Here is an 18,559-nt window from a genome sequence, read left to right on the forward strand (position 1 = left end):
GCTGCGATATGTGCTGTCAACCATTCGAGAGTGCTTATGCACCTTCGGATTGAATTGAAGTTTGCTTTTTATTGATGCAAGGTTATGCTGCGCCAAACAATGATCAAGCGGTATAATGACTTGCGGTAGAATTTGCGTTACCCAGGATGTACCATGAGAAGGCTTACCACATACATTACAATACCCTGCACCCCTGAATGGTTGATTGCACGTATTGCAGCAAATCCGTGCTTTTGGTGAAGTGCTATTGTGCTGCACTCCCTAAATTCGATTCGACCACGCATTCTATGACCAAAAATGCTTATTTAGGAGTCTTATATCACCTCTTACAGTTCGTTGCACGAATTTAGAATCACCCTGTATTTTTAACGCGTCCAAAAATTTCAATATCATGTCCTCTCTCACGAAAATCCAATTTATTCAACTGTCCAGAGTAGGCTAAACAGAGTAAAAACCCGGAAGACTTCAAAAACCGAGAAAGAGGGTAACCTAAGTAAAATAGTCGACCGATTTGAACTAATTCAACTCAACGTTTTAAGGCCAGAACAATCAATTGAATAAAAGAAATGGGAAAAATAATAACCAAAAATTTCAAAAAGTAGCTAATAAAACACGGGTGAAAAAAAAAAGGTGTTAAACAGGTAAAAAAAACGTTTTTAAAAATGCATTATCGCTAAAGAAACGCCTCGAAAAACTGCAATTAACCAGTAATAAGTACGTATGTTATAATATTTTTTTCCTGTTTTTTGTAGGTTTTAATGCAATTTTTTGGAACGCGCGTAATCACGTCTTTTAAAAAGCCGGCTAATGTTAGAGTTCGCGTGTCAATGTCTTTCTACGGCCTTTAGGGTATTTATTGCTTCTGAATCTCTCTCTCTCACTCTCTCTTCCGTCCGATCTTTTCTCTCTCTCACTCTCTTTTTCGTGATTTCATTTATTTGATAACGCAACACCGGTTTGTTATTATCCACCGAGAAAAGTTGGCCAACGGCTACTCACGTTTCAGCAACCATCTGAACAACAACATCATCATATTCCCTCGCGAGATACAATCAACGAAAATTGTAAGTCAGAGATTATCATTGTGTGCTATTTGTGTAATTTAAAAAAATCAAAAATTTTATTGTTAATTTTATTTCTTGGATGGATAGTAATAATAATTTTATGTGAATTTTTTTTTCGGTGTTATTCAGTTTTGGTTTCTCGTCTGGTTTGAAAAATCGAGTTTAATAATTTTAAGTCAAACATTTTCGTGATAAATTATAAAATTTTATTTGAATTTTTATAGAAATAATTTTATAAAATAAAAAAATTTTCGTTAAACTATTTTTTTTGAAGAAATGTCCTCTCCACCTGTCAATACAAGATTCATCGAAAGACTGGTTATTTTTGGAAATGAAGATTAGAAGGAAGAAAGGACTCGAATCCCGGTCTCGCGCTTGCCGGACGAGTGATCTACCATCTAAGCTATGGAAGCAGATAGAATGTTTCAACCTTGGAGCGTATATATCTGTTGAAAGGCCGGGGTTCGAGTCTCCGTGGGGACAGTGATGAATTTTCTTCCTTGTGATCTTCATCTCCACAAATAACCAGTCTTTCGATGAATCTTGTATTGACAAGTGGAGAGGACATTTCTATACGCATGTGGCCATCTGGTTGGCCTATGTCATTCACGAGCTATTAGTTGATTGTTGACGCCGTCCATGTACGGTGCCTTTCAACATATATATACACTCCAAGGTTGAAATATTCTATCTACTTCCATAACTTAGATGGTAGAGCACTCGTTCGCCAAGCGAGAGACCGGGGTTCGAGTCCCCGTGGGGGCAGTGATGAATTTTCTTGTTGAGTTGTCTTGTTGATGAATCTTGTAGATGTTCTCTATACCATGATTCTTTGATGCACAGTAGTGTATGTACAATTTAAAACAGTACTTTAGGGAGTCTCCTACCTTTTAACATGGTAAAAAAACTTTATTATGTAGAAATATTATTAAAAGTATTATTCATCATTGATTTATTTCAAATTTTCCCACATATTGTGTCCGCTATCCTATGCTAGTACAAAATTTTACATATCTCTGATACTTAATTTTTTTACAAATTTTCAAAAAAAATGCGTTAAAAACAGCTTGTGTGTGGGCATATAAAATAACATGACATCAATGAAATTGAATAAAAATTGATTCAAATAAAGAAAACTGTTCAGTGTTCATAAAATGATGAAAAATATTGATATTTTATAGACTCAATCTTATTTTGAATCTGTTTTTATTCATTTACATTGATTTCATGCAATTTCATTATGTGCGCTAGCTAATTTAAGGCCTTTTTTTGAAAATTTGTGAAAAATTAAGTATTGGAAAGATGTAAAATTTTGCAGTGGCATAGGATAGCATATGTGGTTAAAATTTAAAATAATGGATAACCAATTATAACGTTCAATTATAATTGGTATATGTCAGAGATTTTCAACGTTTTTATTCTCGCATTGATAGTCACGCTAAACCCAAACAAACGCGAATCAATCAAAATAGGCATTTTATTGCACATCAATGAAAATTCATGCGTATGACACCCCTTAGGGTGTGAAACCAATGATATGCTATATAGCTACTGTATAAATGAAAATTACTGACAAATTTCCATCATGATGAGATGATATTTATTAATATATTCGTAATACCGATCTTTGTCTCTTCTATCAAAAATTTAATCGCTGGATTTTCCATGTTCTATATTCATTTTTGGCTGATGATCCTGATTGACATGATTGTTTTATATACTAGTATATATATATTATAGAAAAGTGTAATAATAATTAAGAGAAAAGTAGTTGGTGACTATAATTATATAACGTTTATATTTATTGATTACAAATACGTATTACCTGAATATTTGATGTCTAGATTGAAGTTCAATTTGTTGTTTTTTGAGCTCGATTTTTTTTAAATTTTTATATAATATTATTTAGTAATTTTTTTTTCATAAAATGTTACACCATTCATTTTCGGAATTCTAGGATTCCGTAAAATTATTTTCCATAATAAAATATAGTAAAAATTCAATAAATAAGTCACGTTATAACGAACGTCAAAGAATGAAAATTTGTTTCGCTATATTCAGAGGTTCAGAGAATGGAACTGAACATTTCGTTCGCTATAAGCCAGGTTTAATAAGAAGGGTTAGAATCGGCATGAATTCCATATTAATAATATATTGGTGATGATAAAAAGAAATTAAATTACATTATTTGTTATAATTTTTCAAGTAGAATTGGCATTTGGTTTTAAACCTATGTGCAGCATCAGAATGAACATTATATGGCCGATTTATTTGGATTTACAGATTAATGTCTAGTATTTTTTTTCCAAATTTACTCTACTATCGAACTTACACTATCATCAACTGGTTCCTCCTCTATTCCATTCCAACTTCACTCAGGAGACAAAATCATGTAACTTTGGAACAAACTCTTATACATATAATATTTTGATTTATATGGGCATTTGTTCAAAATAAATAAAAGATCTTTTGAGGTTTCCGTAAATGTTCGAAGTCCAAACATCATTTTATTCGAAATCTATAAACACGTGATGGATGAACAAGTTCGTTCTGTCGTCACTCACCTAATTTTTTTCAATTAGTATGCATAGTTTCGTATTAATCTATATGGCTAACCGAATACCATAGGAACTTTAAGTTTCATTTGATACATTTCATTGTGTCACAAATCAGGTAATAATAAGATTTACATCCAACCCCAGATGTTAGAATATGTAACTATTTTTGGCCTGACAGTGTATCTATCGTAGACCCAAAGGCTGAAAAAAAAACGAAAAATATCGTTGAGAGAGACAAATATATATATAGTTAAGCGATACTAGATATCGAGTGGCTATATTTCAATGTTAACTTTCTTAGCAATAATAACAAATGGTCATATGGGATCAAGGTTGTACCAAATATTTATGATACGTATACCGATAAATAAGAAAAACAAATTAGCATACATTTTGTGTAAATTTATCTTTTGTGAGCAACGTTTTACAAGAAAGGATACACTAATGTAATTATTAACACTAGGAAGGAAGCTACGGTAATCTAAAATGTCCATTTTTCAATTGCTTATCGATTGCGAAGATCCGTCATCGCCGATATAAGTTTAGCCTTGCCCCGGAGTTAAAACGTTGAGGTTAATACTTCCCTAAAGGAATCCATTTAATATTTTTTGAGTTAATAATATTATTTTCTAGACATCAATCAGCTTTGGAGCTGCAGTTTGTAGTGACAAAAATATTTCACTCAAAATACATTTCTCTTTTATGTAAGTTAATTACAGTCAATCCTCGGTTTACGAACTTAATTCGTTCCTGAAGTCCGTTCGTAAACCGAATTGTTCGCAAACAAAAATAATTTTTCCCATAGGAATCAATGTAAAATGAATTAATCAATTAATCGTTCCTGGGATTCCGAAAATTTCTAGTGTGAAATTTTATAACAGCTTTAACCAATGGTTATGGTTAAACCAACACCGAAAAAATTACCATAAACAGATGAAATGCAAACAATAATGACGTCAGGACAAAGTCTGGTTTCGTGAATATGTACTGTACTACCATGGCCACAGTATGGATAACTTCTCACTATTCAAGGGCCAACATATGGCCAGCTGCAGCGTCACTGGCAGCATCAGGGACAACATTCCGGTGTATAAGCCGCACCTGTGAACTTACCCTGAAATCTAACAGATTTGGGAGCCCGCCGTAAGTGATATGGTGAAAAACGGGAAATTTAGTCATTAAAATTTCAACCTATCAACTCCACTTCTACATATACATTCGAGGATGATGTCACTCTCCGCTATCCATACGAAGGTTTTCAACAGCTGACTGATGCGAAGAAATTTTAGGAAAGAGAGAAAATTTTCTCTGTAAAATAAAACTGCCCTTGCGGAGAATCGAACCCACGTCCTTTCACTTTCCGGGTGAACGCCCCAGACCACTAGACTCAAGGGCAATGAATATTTCAATCTTTCTTTGGAGCTCGCGTGCACTGAACGGGACCTAACTCGGGCCAAAGCTCACAATTGCTGACACTGCCACCAGATAGTGACATATCCATTGTTTTTCTGGTTCCCAGCTAGCAGATGTAATTCATCAAAAATGAATTCTATCTACGTAAATTAGTCCATTCATGCACAATTACACCCATAGTTTAAATTTTACAGATAAAACATTTTTTCTACATTTTTCTGCAATTATCTTTATCCCTTACTCCTGATTCGGCAACAGATGGGGCCGCACGGGACGAATAAATTCTAAAAGCTCAAGGAATTGATTCACTCACTAGTAGACTTCGGGAGGAGTTTTATTATTAGGATAGAAAGCGTGCCAAAAGCCAGTCGTGTGGATAGTATTGACTCTCATGGGTAAACCCGTGATGGTATCAAGATAAAATTGACTAGATTCGTGTGAACCAGGCAGACTACCTGTAGATGTGAAGGGGAATGCGCATCCTGTATGCCCACGAGATTACACGGAACCAGATTTGCGATACACGTATTCACGTCACTGTGAGCAGAACACCAAATATGCGTTCAGCTACAAATAGAGAGGGCCACAAAAAAGGAAACTTGCCGAGCGAGGTAGCGGGAAAAAAATGGGATAAAAATGTCCATAACTAACTTTAAGAGTAATACAGGTGTGTATGAAAAGGCAGTGTGATTAGAGAACATAGCTAATTACTATCGTCACTAGAAATAATTGATGTAAATAGTCTATCAATCAGGTCTGCTGTGGGAAATGATGGCTTAAATAATGCTAAGAAAATTAGTTTAATACACAGTAATTTTACCTAGTCGCGGGCAGCGCAAAATCACCTCACGTGCCACATGCGGCCCGCGTTCCAGCTCTTGGTCACCCCGATCTATAATTTCAGTGTCAAAGCCCTCAAAATCTTCGCTTGCAAAATTATTTGGACATAAACTACCCAAGTCAAATTTATGGTTCTTAAGATACTTATTGCCAAGCTTTATAAATAAGAACTATGCAATATAGGATGATGAAATAATTTTCCCAGACTAACTTCACTGACTGTTTGGTCTATTGAAAAACATCTTTGAAAAAAGTTCTTTTCGTCAGAGCTTTATAATTTTTTTTAATTGAATTAAACTTAAATTGAAATGGCCTGCTGATCCACGGGATGGATAAGAGGAGTTGTATCTGGTAGCGGGAAAATTTTTTTTACTCTGATGAAATACAATTGATTTTTCAACCAAATTGTGTCAGAAAAAAAAAATGGGATCTCAGACTTCTCTGATATGTATACTTGCTTCCTTCCTTCGGGATTTAGACCGTTTTGCGTGTTCGTATACCGAGACTAGTTCGTAAACCCAATAATTTTTTGTTGGTCTGAATTGTTTACAAACCGAGACGTTCGTAAACCGAGAGTTGACTGTGATTGAAAATCCACAAACATCAACGACGCGTTCCTTCATGGATGGAGTAAGTTCTGCTCACTTCCTACCAGGAAGGTTAATGAAACATCCAAACAATGGCATGGCGACATTGTGACCTAATGCGTGGTAATTTTTTTTTTTGTGGTGCCCTTCAGGAACTCAAGGAGAAATACCATGAGGTATGTAATTTTACCATGCATAAATACTACATTTATGACCTTTAAGGGAAGAAATCAAAAAACGTCAAAATAATTGACATCTAAGGGGATAAAATAATAGTTTCAAGACTGAAAGTGTGTATCGAATTCGATCGTGGCTGCTAAATAGACCGTGAGGTCAATTCTGTCGTAACGTGGGCCTTTTCATTCGACTTCAGACGTGATTGTACCTATGTTCTTAAAGCTTCCGGCAGCCTAGATGTCATGCACTGTGCGATAACTTCTGTAGACAAGGGAAAAAGATAAGGTAATTTTTTTGAACTACATTTTATTGCAGTTCGAAATTGTTTTCATCGGTATAATAGCGGAAGAATTTGCCATTTTTCTAAGAGTAAAATGCGTTTTTAATCACTTAACAACTTGGCATGATCTTTTGTTGAACTTTGACGAACGCAAATTATGGCTTCAATGAATGTGAAATAGCGTTATTACGTTTATTTGGATTATTGAAATTGCTATAACTGCGGAGTGAATAAAACTCGTGCTTTTCATAGATATAAAAATGCCATTTGCATAGTAGAATGAATGGTTTGTATGCGATATTTGGGTTATACAGGACGTAAATTCATACACGATTTATTTTTACCCCTTTGGTGATAAAAATATACATTCAATTAGAAAAGTATTTAAAAAAGTCAGATAGGGTAAAAGATCGGGGGGGGGGAATAAGCTGGATGTAGAGGTATTGGAATGTGATGTTTTGACAGGTAATCTACCTCTAGGAAGGACCTGTAAGTCCTTAAACGTCTGCATGATTCGGTGAGATGCACGCGACCAACTTTGGAAAACCAAGTCGAGGGTGCCCGATCATGACATTGCGCCGGCTGACAGGTCTTTGCTGGCTTCAGATTACCTGTCAAAACATCACTTTCCGATACTTCCACAACCTGCTCATTCCTCTTGATCTTTGTCCCATGTGAATTTTTTATTTTTCCTCGGATAAAGAATTCGCTTAAGGGGCAACGATTCTCAGGTTCCAAAGAAGTGCAACGAGCAGCGACTGAGGCACCGGAGGTTGTGATAAAAAAAATGCTTGCAATCCACATTTACATCAGTGTATGAACAACGACAAAAATTCATAATTGCACAGTTAGTTACTTCTAAGGAAACACCAAATAAACAGGTTCTATCTGTATTCACATTCTTCGTAATAAAATAAGTTTCGAAACTTTTTGAACGTAGTAATATGAACTAAGATGCAGAATTTAATTTCATATACGGTCTCCCATCCTTTAATTTTCAATTAAAAAGTTTTCGCCCTGTCTCTTCTGAGCCCAACTAAAAAAGTTCATGTGTGTAAGAGCAATATTTGCTTAAATATTGCAGATTGAAAGTTAACACACAGATAAACACACGCGCATACTCCCAGGCTATATTTCGCAAGTGTGCGGCTATATACCAGACTGTACAGTGAAACCTGTCTGAGACGGAAACTGTCTTGAACGGAACAGAAAAATGGTCTAGTGCAGGGGTGGCCAACCTTTTCCCAAACCATGCCACAATCACTCCTATGGTCAGTGCGGGCGCAATATCAGGGGCAGTTAATGTACAGTAACTTGAAGCAGCAAACATGAAAAAATTCAAAATAATAATATGCATGTCTCTGTTTAATACTAGTTGGTTTATATAGTAGTTAGGGTGATATTCTCAAAATTTAAGCTTCGCAAAACGATAGAAAAAAATCACTGCATAGATTTTTGTGTGCACTTTGATAAAACGGAAACCTGGCTGAAACGGAAAATAATTTCAGTCTCTTGACGCTCCGTTTTATACAGGTTTCACTGTATACAGGGTGATTCAGAAAATATGGGAAAAACTTTAAGAGGTGATAGTACATACCAATACAAACAATTGTCATCAAAGAATGCATGGTTTAACATGGAACGCAAACACGCTAGCGTGTTTCGAAACGGCTGCTCGTCTTAAAATAGTCTAAGGCCGGGATTACACTATAAAAGTTTAATAAAAGACTTTTTACAAAACTTGAAGAAAAAAAACAACCAATAAGCATATTGCTTACATTCACTCGAATGTAGCCGATACCCTTATTGGTTGCATTTTCGAAGTTTTATAAACGAACTTTTCTAAAACTTTTATAGTGTAATCCCAGGCATAAGATCTAGACAAGGTTTAGTTCAAAGATCTTAAAAAGGTATTTGAGATATAGGGTCGTTATATACCAAAACGTCAAAAAATAACTTTCTCTACGAAAACAGATCTCTATACCTCTATCGTGAATCTTCATGCTCTAAACCGTGTTCTACTCTAAATCTGTAAATTTCAACAAGATAAGAACATATTTTCCGAAAAAAATAACCCGTTTTAAGGGTTGAGATATTGCTTTATGCAGATTTGCAGATTACACACATAGTTCCCATTTGGGTATTCAGTGATAACTTCACTTATCCTTGAATTCCGGTGACCATTTCCTTGATTTTTTTTTATCGTGATTACGTGCACTGGAAACAACATGGGAAATAATACGGAATCCTCATCGACTTCACTATTCACAATATTAGTGTTACGAAACTTCGAAGTACGTGTCTTGCATGCCGATGAATAATGCCTCGAGGCGCATTGAAAGAAACATAGTTGAAGCCGCACCTCGTGTGAAATGATAGTAGGAACTGAATCCTAAATTATGTCAATGAGTCTGTCTTGCGAGCGACACAAAAAGAGCTCAAACATTTAGAATAAAAGGCTGTTGATTCAAATTCTACGAGAGTTTTACAACGATTATTCATGTGGCGCGTTTTAATTTTCATTAATATATGAACTTGAAAAAAGATAACTAAAAACAACAGTTTGCCGTGATTGTGGTATCTCATTGATAAGCGTCATTACTTGAGTGAGCTCATACGTAACAGCTCGTAATCGAATATCACACGCTGATTAATATCAGAAAATAACAAAAAGATATTAGATACTAGAAGATACGTGACTTTTCTTTCTTATTTGAGAGATTTTCCTGAAGAAACTGCTTCGCGTATGCACTTTTGAAAACGTGATACTCGTATTAACACTCTTAAATAATCTTATTGGCTTTTGTTGAGCCGTTAACAACCTTTTAACAGCAATCTACTACAATTCCTTGATTGACCCATGCCGCGGAAGAGTAGAAATCACTAAATCCACGGCAAAATGCCATATCTTTTTTATTGAAGTAGGCTTTCTTTCGAATTTCAGCAGGTGCAAAGTAAGGGATATCGGAAAAAGAGTGTTCTTTTCACAAATAAACTTCACAAAACATTTTGTTTTGTCAGTGCTAATATAAGAGGCTTTTGAGGAGGCAAAATACCCCATCAGTGCCGCTGAAAGGGTTAAAACTTATTGACGCTGTTGGAATAGTTTTATATCACAAAATTATTGGACATGCATGTCCTGATTTTATGCCTCACAAACTATTGAATTCCCCAATTTTATGTTGCACATGAAGTTATTTAATAGATATTTATTGGTTAAAGCCGATTACTGAAGAAATACTGCATATAAATTTCAACTGGCATTTGAACTGAACGTAGTGGAACATTTAGATCGTATTAACTGTGAAAATAAAGGGAGATGGGAATATCAGCAGCCCCGTGACTAGCTAATACTGTATATTTTACCGTTAATTCATAGTGTTCGTGAACTCTTTTCACCAAAAAAAAAATAGGGGCGATATATATAGAAAACACCAACATGAATATTATTTACAGTGAGAATGCTAGAGACATTGGGTGGAGTGAGTTCGGCGCGAGATCAGTGGCTTGATCTCCATATTTTTCCCAGACTTCAATACACAGTACATCGTCTTGGAACACATGAATACACTGGTGTGAAACATCTGTGGAAGATCTCCACGGAAGGTGTCTTCATGATTCTCGTAATTTTTCTGACAAGATGAACGCAATAATCCACAAGAGAGTGTAATAGTTCTTCGATTGCCGTGGACGAGCTCTGCAACAAGATAATGGTAAAATGTTTAGCACAGATACTTGAAGTCTTTCTCTGATGCGGATGGATTGCAAACCGCATAAGTTGGTGGAGTCGACTTTTGTACTGCCAAAGTATCAACATAGACATGAAGTTTTCTTTTCTCAGGAATGTCAAAGTGAGTGCAATGCGAACACTTCAACCTATCCTAAATAAGAGGAGATACCCAAAAGTAACCGGAATCGCCTTACAGTAATAGGAGCATCCATAGTACGCAGTTCTCTTACTAGGTAAGCATAATATCACTCTTCCTGAATCAATGTGCCAAGTGGCGTTGCTTGGAACGGTTGTGTTTGGCATCAGTGAATTTTTCGTGGAAGATATTTAGATTGCTCGTCGTTTTTGGTCATGGCAGACTTACGTGAACAATGCAGGGCTGTGAAGTTTTTGTTCCCACTCGGAAAAAAAGCAGCAGAAACTGTTGAGATGTTAGAAACAGCTTATATACAGGGAGATGCTGCTACGAGTAAAATTCAAGTGTACGCATGCTTTTTTACAAGCTAGCTGCTAAGAAGATTGCACAACAGTGTGCGATGAAAAGACCTGATTTGTGAGAGACGGGCATCTCATCACAAAAAAAAAATGCTCCATTTCACACATCTTTCACAGTGCTTCAATTGTTAACAAGAAACAGTATGACTCCTGTGCCCCACCCGGAACTATATTTACCAATTTCTCCGGACTATTCACCTGATTAACTTCGTGTGACTTTTCTTTATTCCTGCGGATGAAGAGGGACCTGAAATGAAAGCGTTTTGCAACATGGATGAGATGCAAACAAAAACGATGGAGGTGCCGTTCGGCATCGCAACAAATGAATTTAAAAAATGTTTTCAACAATGGAAGAAAAGACTCGACAAGTGTATTAGCTCTAATGGAGAGTACTTTCAATGGGAATTGTGAAAATGTTTTGTCAAAAAAAAAAAATTGAGAATAAACAAATTAAAAAAGATTCCGATTATACTCTTCAGTACCCTCTCGTGCTATTAGACTTGATGAGTACTAACACCCCTATTTTCCGTTAAAAGGTTTTACGATCACCCATGATGCTTTTGATCTTTCGCAAATGCCGATGAAATTGCACAACTTTAGTCAAGTCTCATTTTTATACTGTAGCAATATATAGACTCAAACTCCGTCCTAAATATTATTAGTCTTAATGAGTACTGACTCCTCAATATTCGTTGAAATATTTTACGATCACCTTGTACGTATCATAGAAAATAATTTCCTAACTGCATCCTCTTCCCATTCAAAGATATTAAAATTCATTAGCTCCGGGTATATAAGAAAAAGAAGTCCCAAAGTATCAATTAATTTCGTGTCGTTATTTATTTATTTATTTTTGTATCAAACTAAGCAATTTTTGTAATAAGTGATATGTTGCAATTTTTTTTTTTGTTTGTCTTTATTATGATGAAAGAAGTATATGATCACAGCTTAACATGGCGTGTTGACCAAAACATTCATATTCGAAACATAAGGAGAAAAAATATATATTGTTTTGCAATGAAGTCTCAGCGTTTATAATTATGCCGAGTGAAGAGTATCATTTCTTGAAGTAAGAAAGTGAACGGTAGCTGCCTTGACTCTGAATAAGGTCAATGCAAATTTGTTACGATAGCCTCAAAGCAAGTGTTTTTTTTTAACCCTAAACGTTTTATGTTGTTTTTTTTTTTTCAAGTTTTAATGGGCGAAGGTCTGCCGGTAAATTTCATTGAAATGAGGCCATGTATTTTCCCCTTCCGTCTAATGATAAAGTATAGTCACATATGAAGATCAACATACGCAAGAGCGCACCCAAAGTCGATCTTTCATATAACGTGTTTAACTCTCTATTAAGAGTAATTAACATGGTATAAGAATAAAACGAATGATCGGTTTTATTGTATTGGTGAAAAAAAATGATATAAAAATTAGTCACACACGAAAAAAATGATGGAAAATTGATATTTTCCAATAGTTTCGATTATTCTTGTCGATTTTCAGTCAGTTACACTATTTGAATGCGGAATCAGTTTGGCAGGAAAATTTTTTGGTTTTTTGAAGTCTTTTAATTCAGCTCAAAACATAAAATAACTAATGGCACGTGGCTCATCATGTTTTGTCATCGAAACAAAACAGAAATTGACTATATTCAATCAATACCGATATTTTCATCGAAGCGTTACCAATGACTAAACCCTTTCCCCGAAAAGTGATCAATATTTAATGATTTTTTTTTATTGGAATTCATTCTGATTTTTTACTTATAAAATTATAACTTGAATATCAAGTTATAATAATGCCAGAAAATTGTTAAAAATCCTATTCTCTAAGGTTTCCATTCTTTACTTTCCTTTGAAAACTCACGCTGTATTCAGGACTAGGCAAATAAGGATTTACGGCATTGGTTTCCCAAACTTTTTGTTCCATCGCCCCTTCAAAAATTTTTTCTCTCATCGCCCCCTCACTTGAGTGAAACCATGGGGGATCCTATGTTATACTCGTGGCTTCTATCTCCCCCCGGACCATTCCATCGCCCACCAGGGGGCGATATTACCCAATTTGGGGAAACACTGCTTTATAACTTGCATTAGTTAATTATCTCATCTAAAAATTACATAAAATATCACTAAAGTTTGCAACTGCGTTGTAAATTGAAGAATAATAAGCAAATTCTCTCTTTATTTACACTTATTCCTTTTTTGTGTATGAATTCTCTAAAATCATATTTGTATAGTGGAGGAAAAATGAAATGATTTTAGCTTTACAAAATTACAGACTGTACTTAAATTATTCTTCCTGGTTGAAGTTTAATTGTACCTTGTTCTTTGATAACGTAGAATATTGAAGAGACCAACACGTGTGACTTCAGTTTCTTGTAAACTTTACTACTTTTCCTCATAGATCTCGTTTTCTAATATTTAAATATATTTGGACAAAGTTTTTTTGGATTACACTACTCGGGTATTGATTTAATTCAACGATGTTATCCGATTTCCTTTTCGTGTTTCCTCTACTGACAAGAATATTTTAAATACATGCGCTATTTAATTTTTTAACTCATCATCAAACACTGAAATAGTCGACTGATCAGGTGATGAAAAGGTAAAAACCACAATTAGTTCAATAATAATCGTAATAAAAGCCTTAATAATATTCTGAAAATTTACAGCGTATACTGTATAACTCTTTATGCTCAAACTGATTTAACTATGCAATTTGTTATTGATGTTTGGTGATTATGATTGATGCCATTAGTAACTAGTTCTAGAATTTTTTTTCATATGAATTCTTTAAGAACGAATGATGCCTGATGTCTGTTTTACTACTCAAAAATTCTTCCAAAATATGTTGATTCTTCCAGTTTAATGTAGATTTTTTTCCTCGTATCTTTATCTCTTGAGACAATAATAATAACAGTTTGGTTGCGTGATGAGTTTATTTGAAAAATTGTCCTGTGAGACCAGGCTTATGAATTTACTTATTGTATAAGTATATTCCCCATTCCTTGGTTTTTTTTCTCTGAGAACGTTATTAGTTCACAACAAGCTGATACGAAACGCAGACAAAAGCTTTTATCAGTTACGACCAGTTGGCTGTTTCATTCAGACTATGTGATTTGTTATTCTTGATTGGTGAATACGATTGATGCCATCTTTCCCTCTGAAATACTTGCGAACAAAATGGTATCTAACGTGTATTTTGTTCAAGAATTTTTCTAAAATATCGTTGATCCTAAAAACTTCTTTCCCCAACTATCTTAAATCTTAAGATGTCAAAAATCATTATCTCTTGAAACAATAATAATAACTGTCTGGTTGTGTGTGCGTGCGGAGTTTATTTGACAAAAAAGAACTATTTGAGCATTATTAACCCTTAGCACTCGAGGCTTTTTTCGCTCTGGCGAACCAGCAACTCGAGACGATTTTCCGCATATTTGGTGAATTTCTTACAGCTAACTTAAAATGATTTCACACACAATTTAACGTTTAAAACTTTTATATTTTAACATTTTATATATCTTTATACTTCAAATAAATAAATAAATAATAACTTAAACAAATCTAATGTTTCTTTTATGTCTGAAGGTACTTGCGGTCCTGCGGCTCTTTCGCCGGATACAAACGGTATTCTTTGCGGTATTTCTTCGGATTCTGTGCACGTTATCCATTCTGAATTTTCTGTCTCTTCTGTGGAATCACTGTCGCTTTCACATTCACCATTACCCTGATTTTTCGCCTTCTTACACCTCTTACTTCATCGCTATCTTCATCAATGCTTTCCTCCTTTCTATCGTCAAGTAGTCTATGCATAGACGTAATTTCGTTCTTCATCAACGAAAAATCGAATTCATCTTCACTTGAACTGATTCCTTCACCGTATTCCATGCTTATTGGGCTCCGTAACTTCAAAAATAATATTCCTATTGCCACGACTGACGAGTTCGAACTAACGCGAACTAACAATAAATCTAAAAAACGTATTTAAGATTAAAGATTGGCAGTTGTTTTATACGCATGTATTGTTGAATACACTCATGAAGCGATATTGATCAAACCAAACTTGAATAAACATCGTTACCACTCGAATTATCGCGTCAAACCGAGCGGTGATCGAGAGTCACCTCTCGAGAGCAAAGAGCTAAATAGCATCGTAAAGCCAGAGAGCGTATGATTTTTGTCAGGTGCAATTGGAGGACACTCTGATACCATTCCTTTTTAAGCTGATGCAAATTAATACAGTTTTTCAACTTTTTCAGTCCGATCAGGAACGTATTTAATTATCTTTACGGCAAATGTTATTCTTATTTGGAAGTTTCAAAAGTCGTCCAATTCAAAAATCTGAAGTTCAATGATATACAGGGTGTCCTGTAAGTGTTGTTATTGCAATATTGTGAATATTGCACTTAGAACCATGGCATTTTTGTTGTTGCATCAGGAGAGACAGGGAAACAACTTTCTAATTGGAAGTTACAGCACGGGTATTAAAAATTATAGTATAAAAATTCGGATTTTTCATTTTGTTACACACACTTCATTTTCACTCTCAAAACCAGTACAAGGTAATTTTTGAATGCCTGTTGAGCATTTTTTAAATTGGAATCATACCTTTACGGTATACGGTTAATGAGATGAAGACCGTGCTAGCGCTTACAAGACACCCTGTATATAAAATTTAAGATGAAAATTTTCTGTTGTTTATGTTACAGCCATTGTAAAATATTGACAGTATAAGCTAACTGAGAATATACAGTCGAACCCGCACATAATGAATGAGAATGAAGTATGATTAATTGATGCTATGAAGTATCGGTAATAACAGATTTTTTTCCGTTCTAGTGAACCTGCAATACCAGAACAATGCTAAAAATATAGCTTATAACGAATTTACGAATAGCGGACATAGCGGTGTTTTCAGCAAGAATTCAATTTTCTTCATATGATTAAGTTTTATAACATCAGAAATTCGCTATAAGAAACGAGGTCCGGATGTGAAGTACTATTATGCTATTCGGAGAAAGGCTATGGGTTGTCATACGCCATCTACATATAAAGACAATATATTATACTATAAATAAGCAGTAAAGGGGGGGGGGGAGAAATTGTTTCGGAGACTTCCTTCATTCGTTATCTAATGTACGATAATAAAATTGTTCCGAAGGACAAATTAAAAGTATTTAACACGCGTATATATATAATTAAGTTGGTTCTACAGAATTACTGATATAATATATCTATAGATAGCGCTGGCAAGGATGACAACCTTTAGAAGAGTGCGGGACACTTAGGTGATCTGGAGAGATGCCGCTTAGTTCAGTTTCACAAAATTAGGGTTTGTGGTAGCGAGCTACATATATTACTCCTAATGCCACGTTAGGATCCGTGGACCAAGAGTTGAGCATGTATGTTTTTCGGCAACGTTTACGTATGTATGGGTCACTTTCTCAGCCACCTCGTTGGGCGTTTTGCCTGTTGTGGCGTTGTATTTGTATGGTTGAAATCTGCATAATCGTATTCTCGAATGCAATTTTTACAGTGTATTTAATTGAAGAGTTGAACAAAGTGTTCGCGAACACGAAATCTGGCAGGAACACGGAGCACTCTTGGTGATTCGCGAGCAGCAGATTGAAGATGATTGTTTTAGAGAGATAGACGGCTTTTTTTTCTTAGCCCAAGATAGCAAGGAAACGTGTTTTCTGGATATTATGCTGAGATGAACTCGGAAAGAAAAGTCGTCTGGTCTTCACCGGGACTCGGACCCAGGCCCCCTTGCGAACCGGACAAGCATACTACCATGTACACCTGGGGTCATTTGCTGAAATTTAAGAGAGGCTACTAATGTCTCTACTCCAGTACCTCACGTCACAGTGCATGAAATAAGGAAGGCATGATCGTGTCTCCAGTGGTGCAGATGTCTAGCGCACAAGTGGTGCAGTGGTAAGATGCTCATCTTCCAGTATGAAGGTCGCCGTCAAGGTCCACGGGTTCAAATCCGGGAAAGAACATCAGGAACAATTTCTTTACCCACCGAGAGCCTGGGGTGACCACCGATAGATGACACCTTCATTTCCCACCTAACTCCACTGGTTGGAAATTGCCATATGGCGATATATGACCGGAATTCGTGCGTGGCAAAGTAGCGGTGTAGATGGTAGCATGGTTTGTAAGATATGTTCAAGTACCGGCGGAGACGAAATGACTTTTCTTTCCAAATTCACCTCAGCATAAAATCCATAAAATATATGTTTCCTTAATATGACGTTTTAGTTTGAATGATTTCATGGCTTATATGAGACTTGTTAACCTCATATACATAACTAAATGCACGTGAAACGGTCAATCAAATACTTTTTACCCTCTACTCTCACTCTGTCAAGGAGTAATTTTCTTTTATAAAATTCCTCAAGGAAACTCTCTGCTTCAGTTAATTTGAAGTGTATGCAAGAAACAGAATTTTATGTTTGAAATTACTTTCAGAACACTTTAAAATTCCTTTTTTTTTCCTCCAGTTGCCAATTGCGCAAGTAAAAAAATTATTTTCTCTTTTGAAGAACAATGGAGGATTACGATGACTCAAATTAAACATAATAATGATAGGCGGGAGATTATACATTCAAAAGTATACTTGTCTCTTGGAGGAAACTATTCTTTCTTTTGATGATTTTCACGTGGATTTAAAATGCCGCCCCCCTGCCTTCCCATCCACAATAATCGAAACTTATTCACGTGGGATTTTTTTGCTTTCACCAGGAAAATGCTTCTTTTGTTGTACTTAAATGATACTTTCAAATCAAGATAAAAAAAATATAACAGTAGCTACATTTAGTTATATCACGTTCTTTGTCTACGGAATTAATTCTAGTTTTGTTAACTGTGGCATCACGAATCACGTGTTTCCCCATCGAACATGAATAATGGACAAATGAATTGATTTGTATGCTACCATGTTAGTACATAAGTAAGCATCGCATTCGCTTTCAAACATTTAAGGTGGCATTGTCTATCGTGCAACAGCAAAATAATTTGGAGTAAATAAGAAGCTGCACGAGAAAAGGTAAAATTGTTCCATTAATATTGTATATCGTGTACTTTGCCGTTATTGTGGCGCATTGTATATTTGTATTGTATTATCGTACTCTTTATTATTATCGCTTGTGTGTCTTTGTTCACAATATTTGTGGTTCATTATGATTCATAAAGCTTGCATTATCTGGATACGTATAGTATTAATGATGCGCCCAGAGATTCGATGGTATGTGGTATAACTATTCGATTTAAAATGGTCACGTTCTTGGATATACAGGAATGTGAAGAGATGGTCAGCAAAGTAATCACAAAGTCACTATGTTGAATCTTACTATGATCCTGATTGATTTATATCGGTTATTGGATATGGAAATGCAGTGATTCCAAATGGTGAAA

General features: G+C 35.3%; 1 protein-coding gene across 2 annotated transcripts in view; it reads left to right on the forward strand.

Moving 5' to 3' along the window:
- Positions 1-822: 822 nt before the first annotated feature.
- LOC149072205 (SEC14-like protein 2) overlaps positions 823-18,559 on the forward strand; it is a 48,247-nt gene continuing 30,510 nt past the window's right edge. Inside the window, exon 1 of one of the 2 annotated variants that reach the window (XM_089246423.1) lies at positions 823-1,064. The gene's annotated coding sequence lies outside the window, so the exon portion shown is untranslated. Of the gene's footprint in view, positions 1,065-18,120; positions 18,192-18,559 lie in introns of those variants that run through there. The other variant, XM_089246425.1, reaches the window with a different exon arrangement.

The sequence above is a fragment of the Pholcus phalangioides genome, unplaced genomic scaffold (assembly GCF_987345545.1).
Source record: "Pholcus phalangioides strain wild (caught in Gottingen) unplaced genomic scaffold, Ppha-v1.0 ptg000017l_1, whole genome shotgun sequence".
NCBI classification, from domain to species: domain Eukaryota; kingdom Metazoa; phylum Arthropoda; class Arachnida; order Araneae; family Pholcidae; genus Pholcus; species Pholcus phalangioides.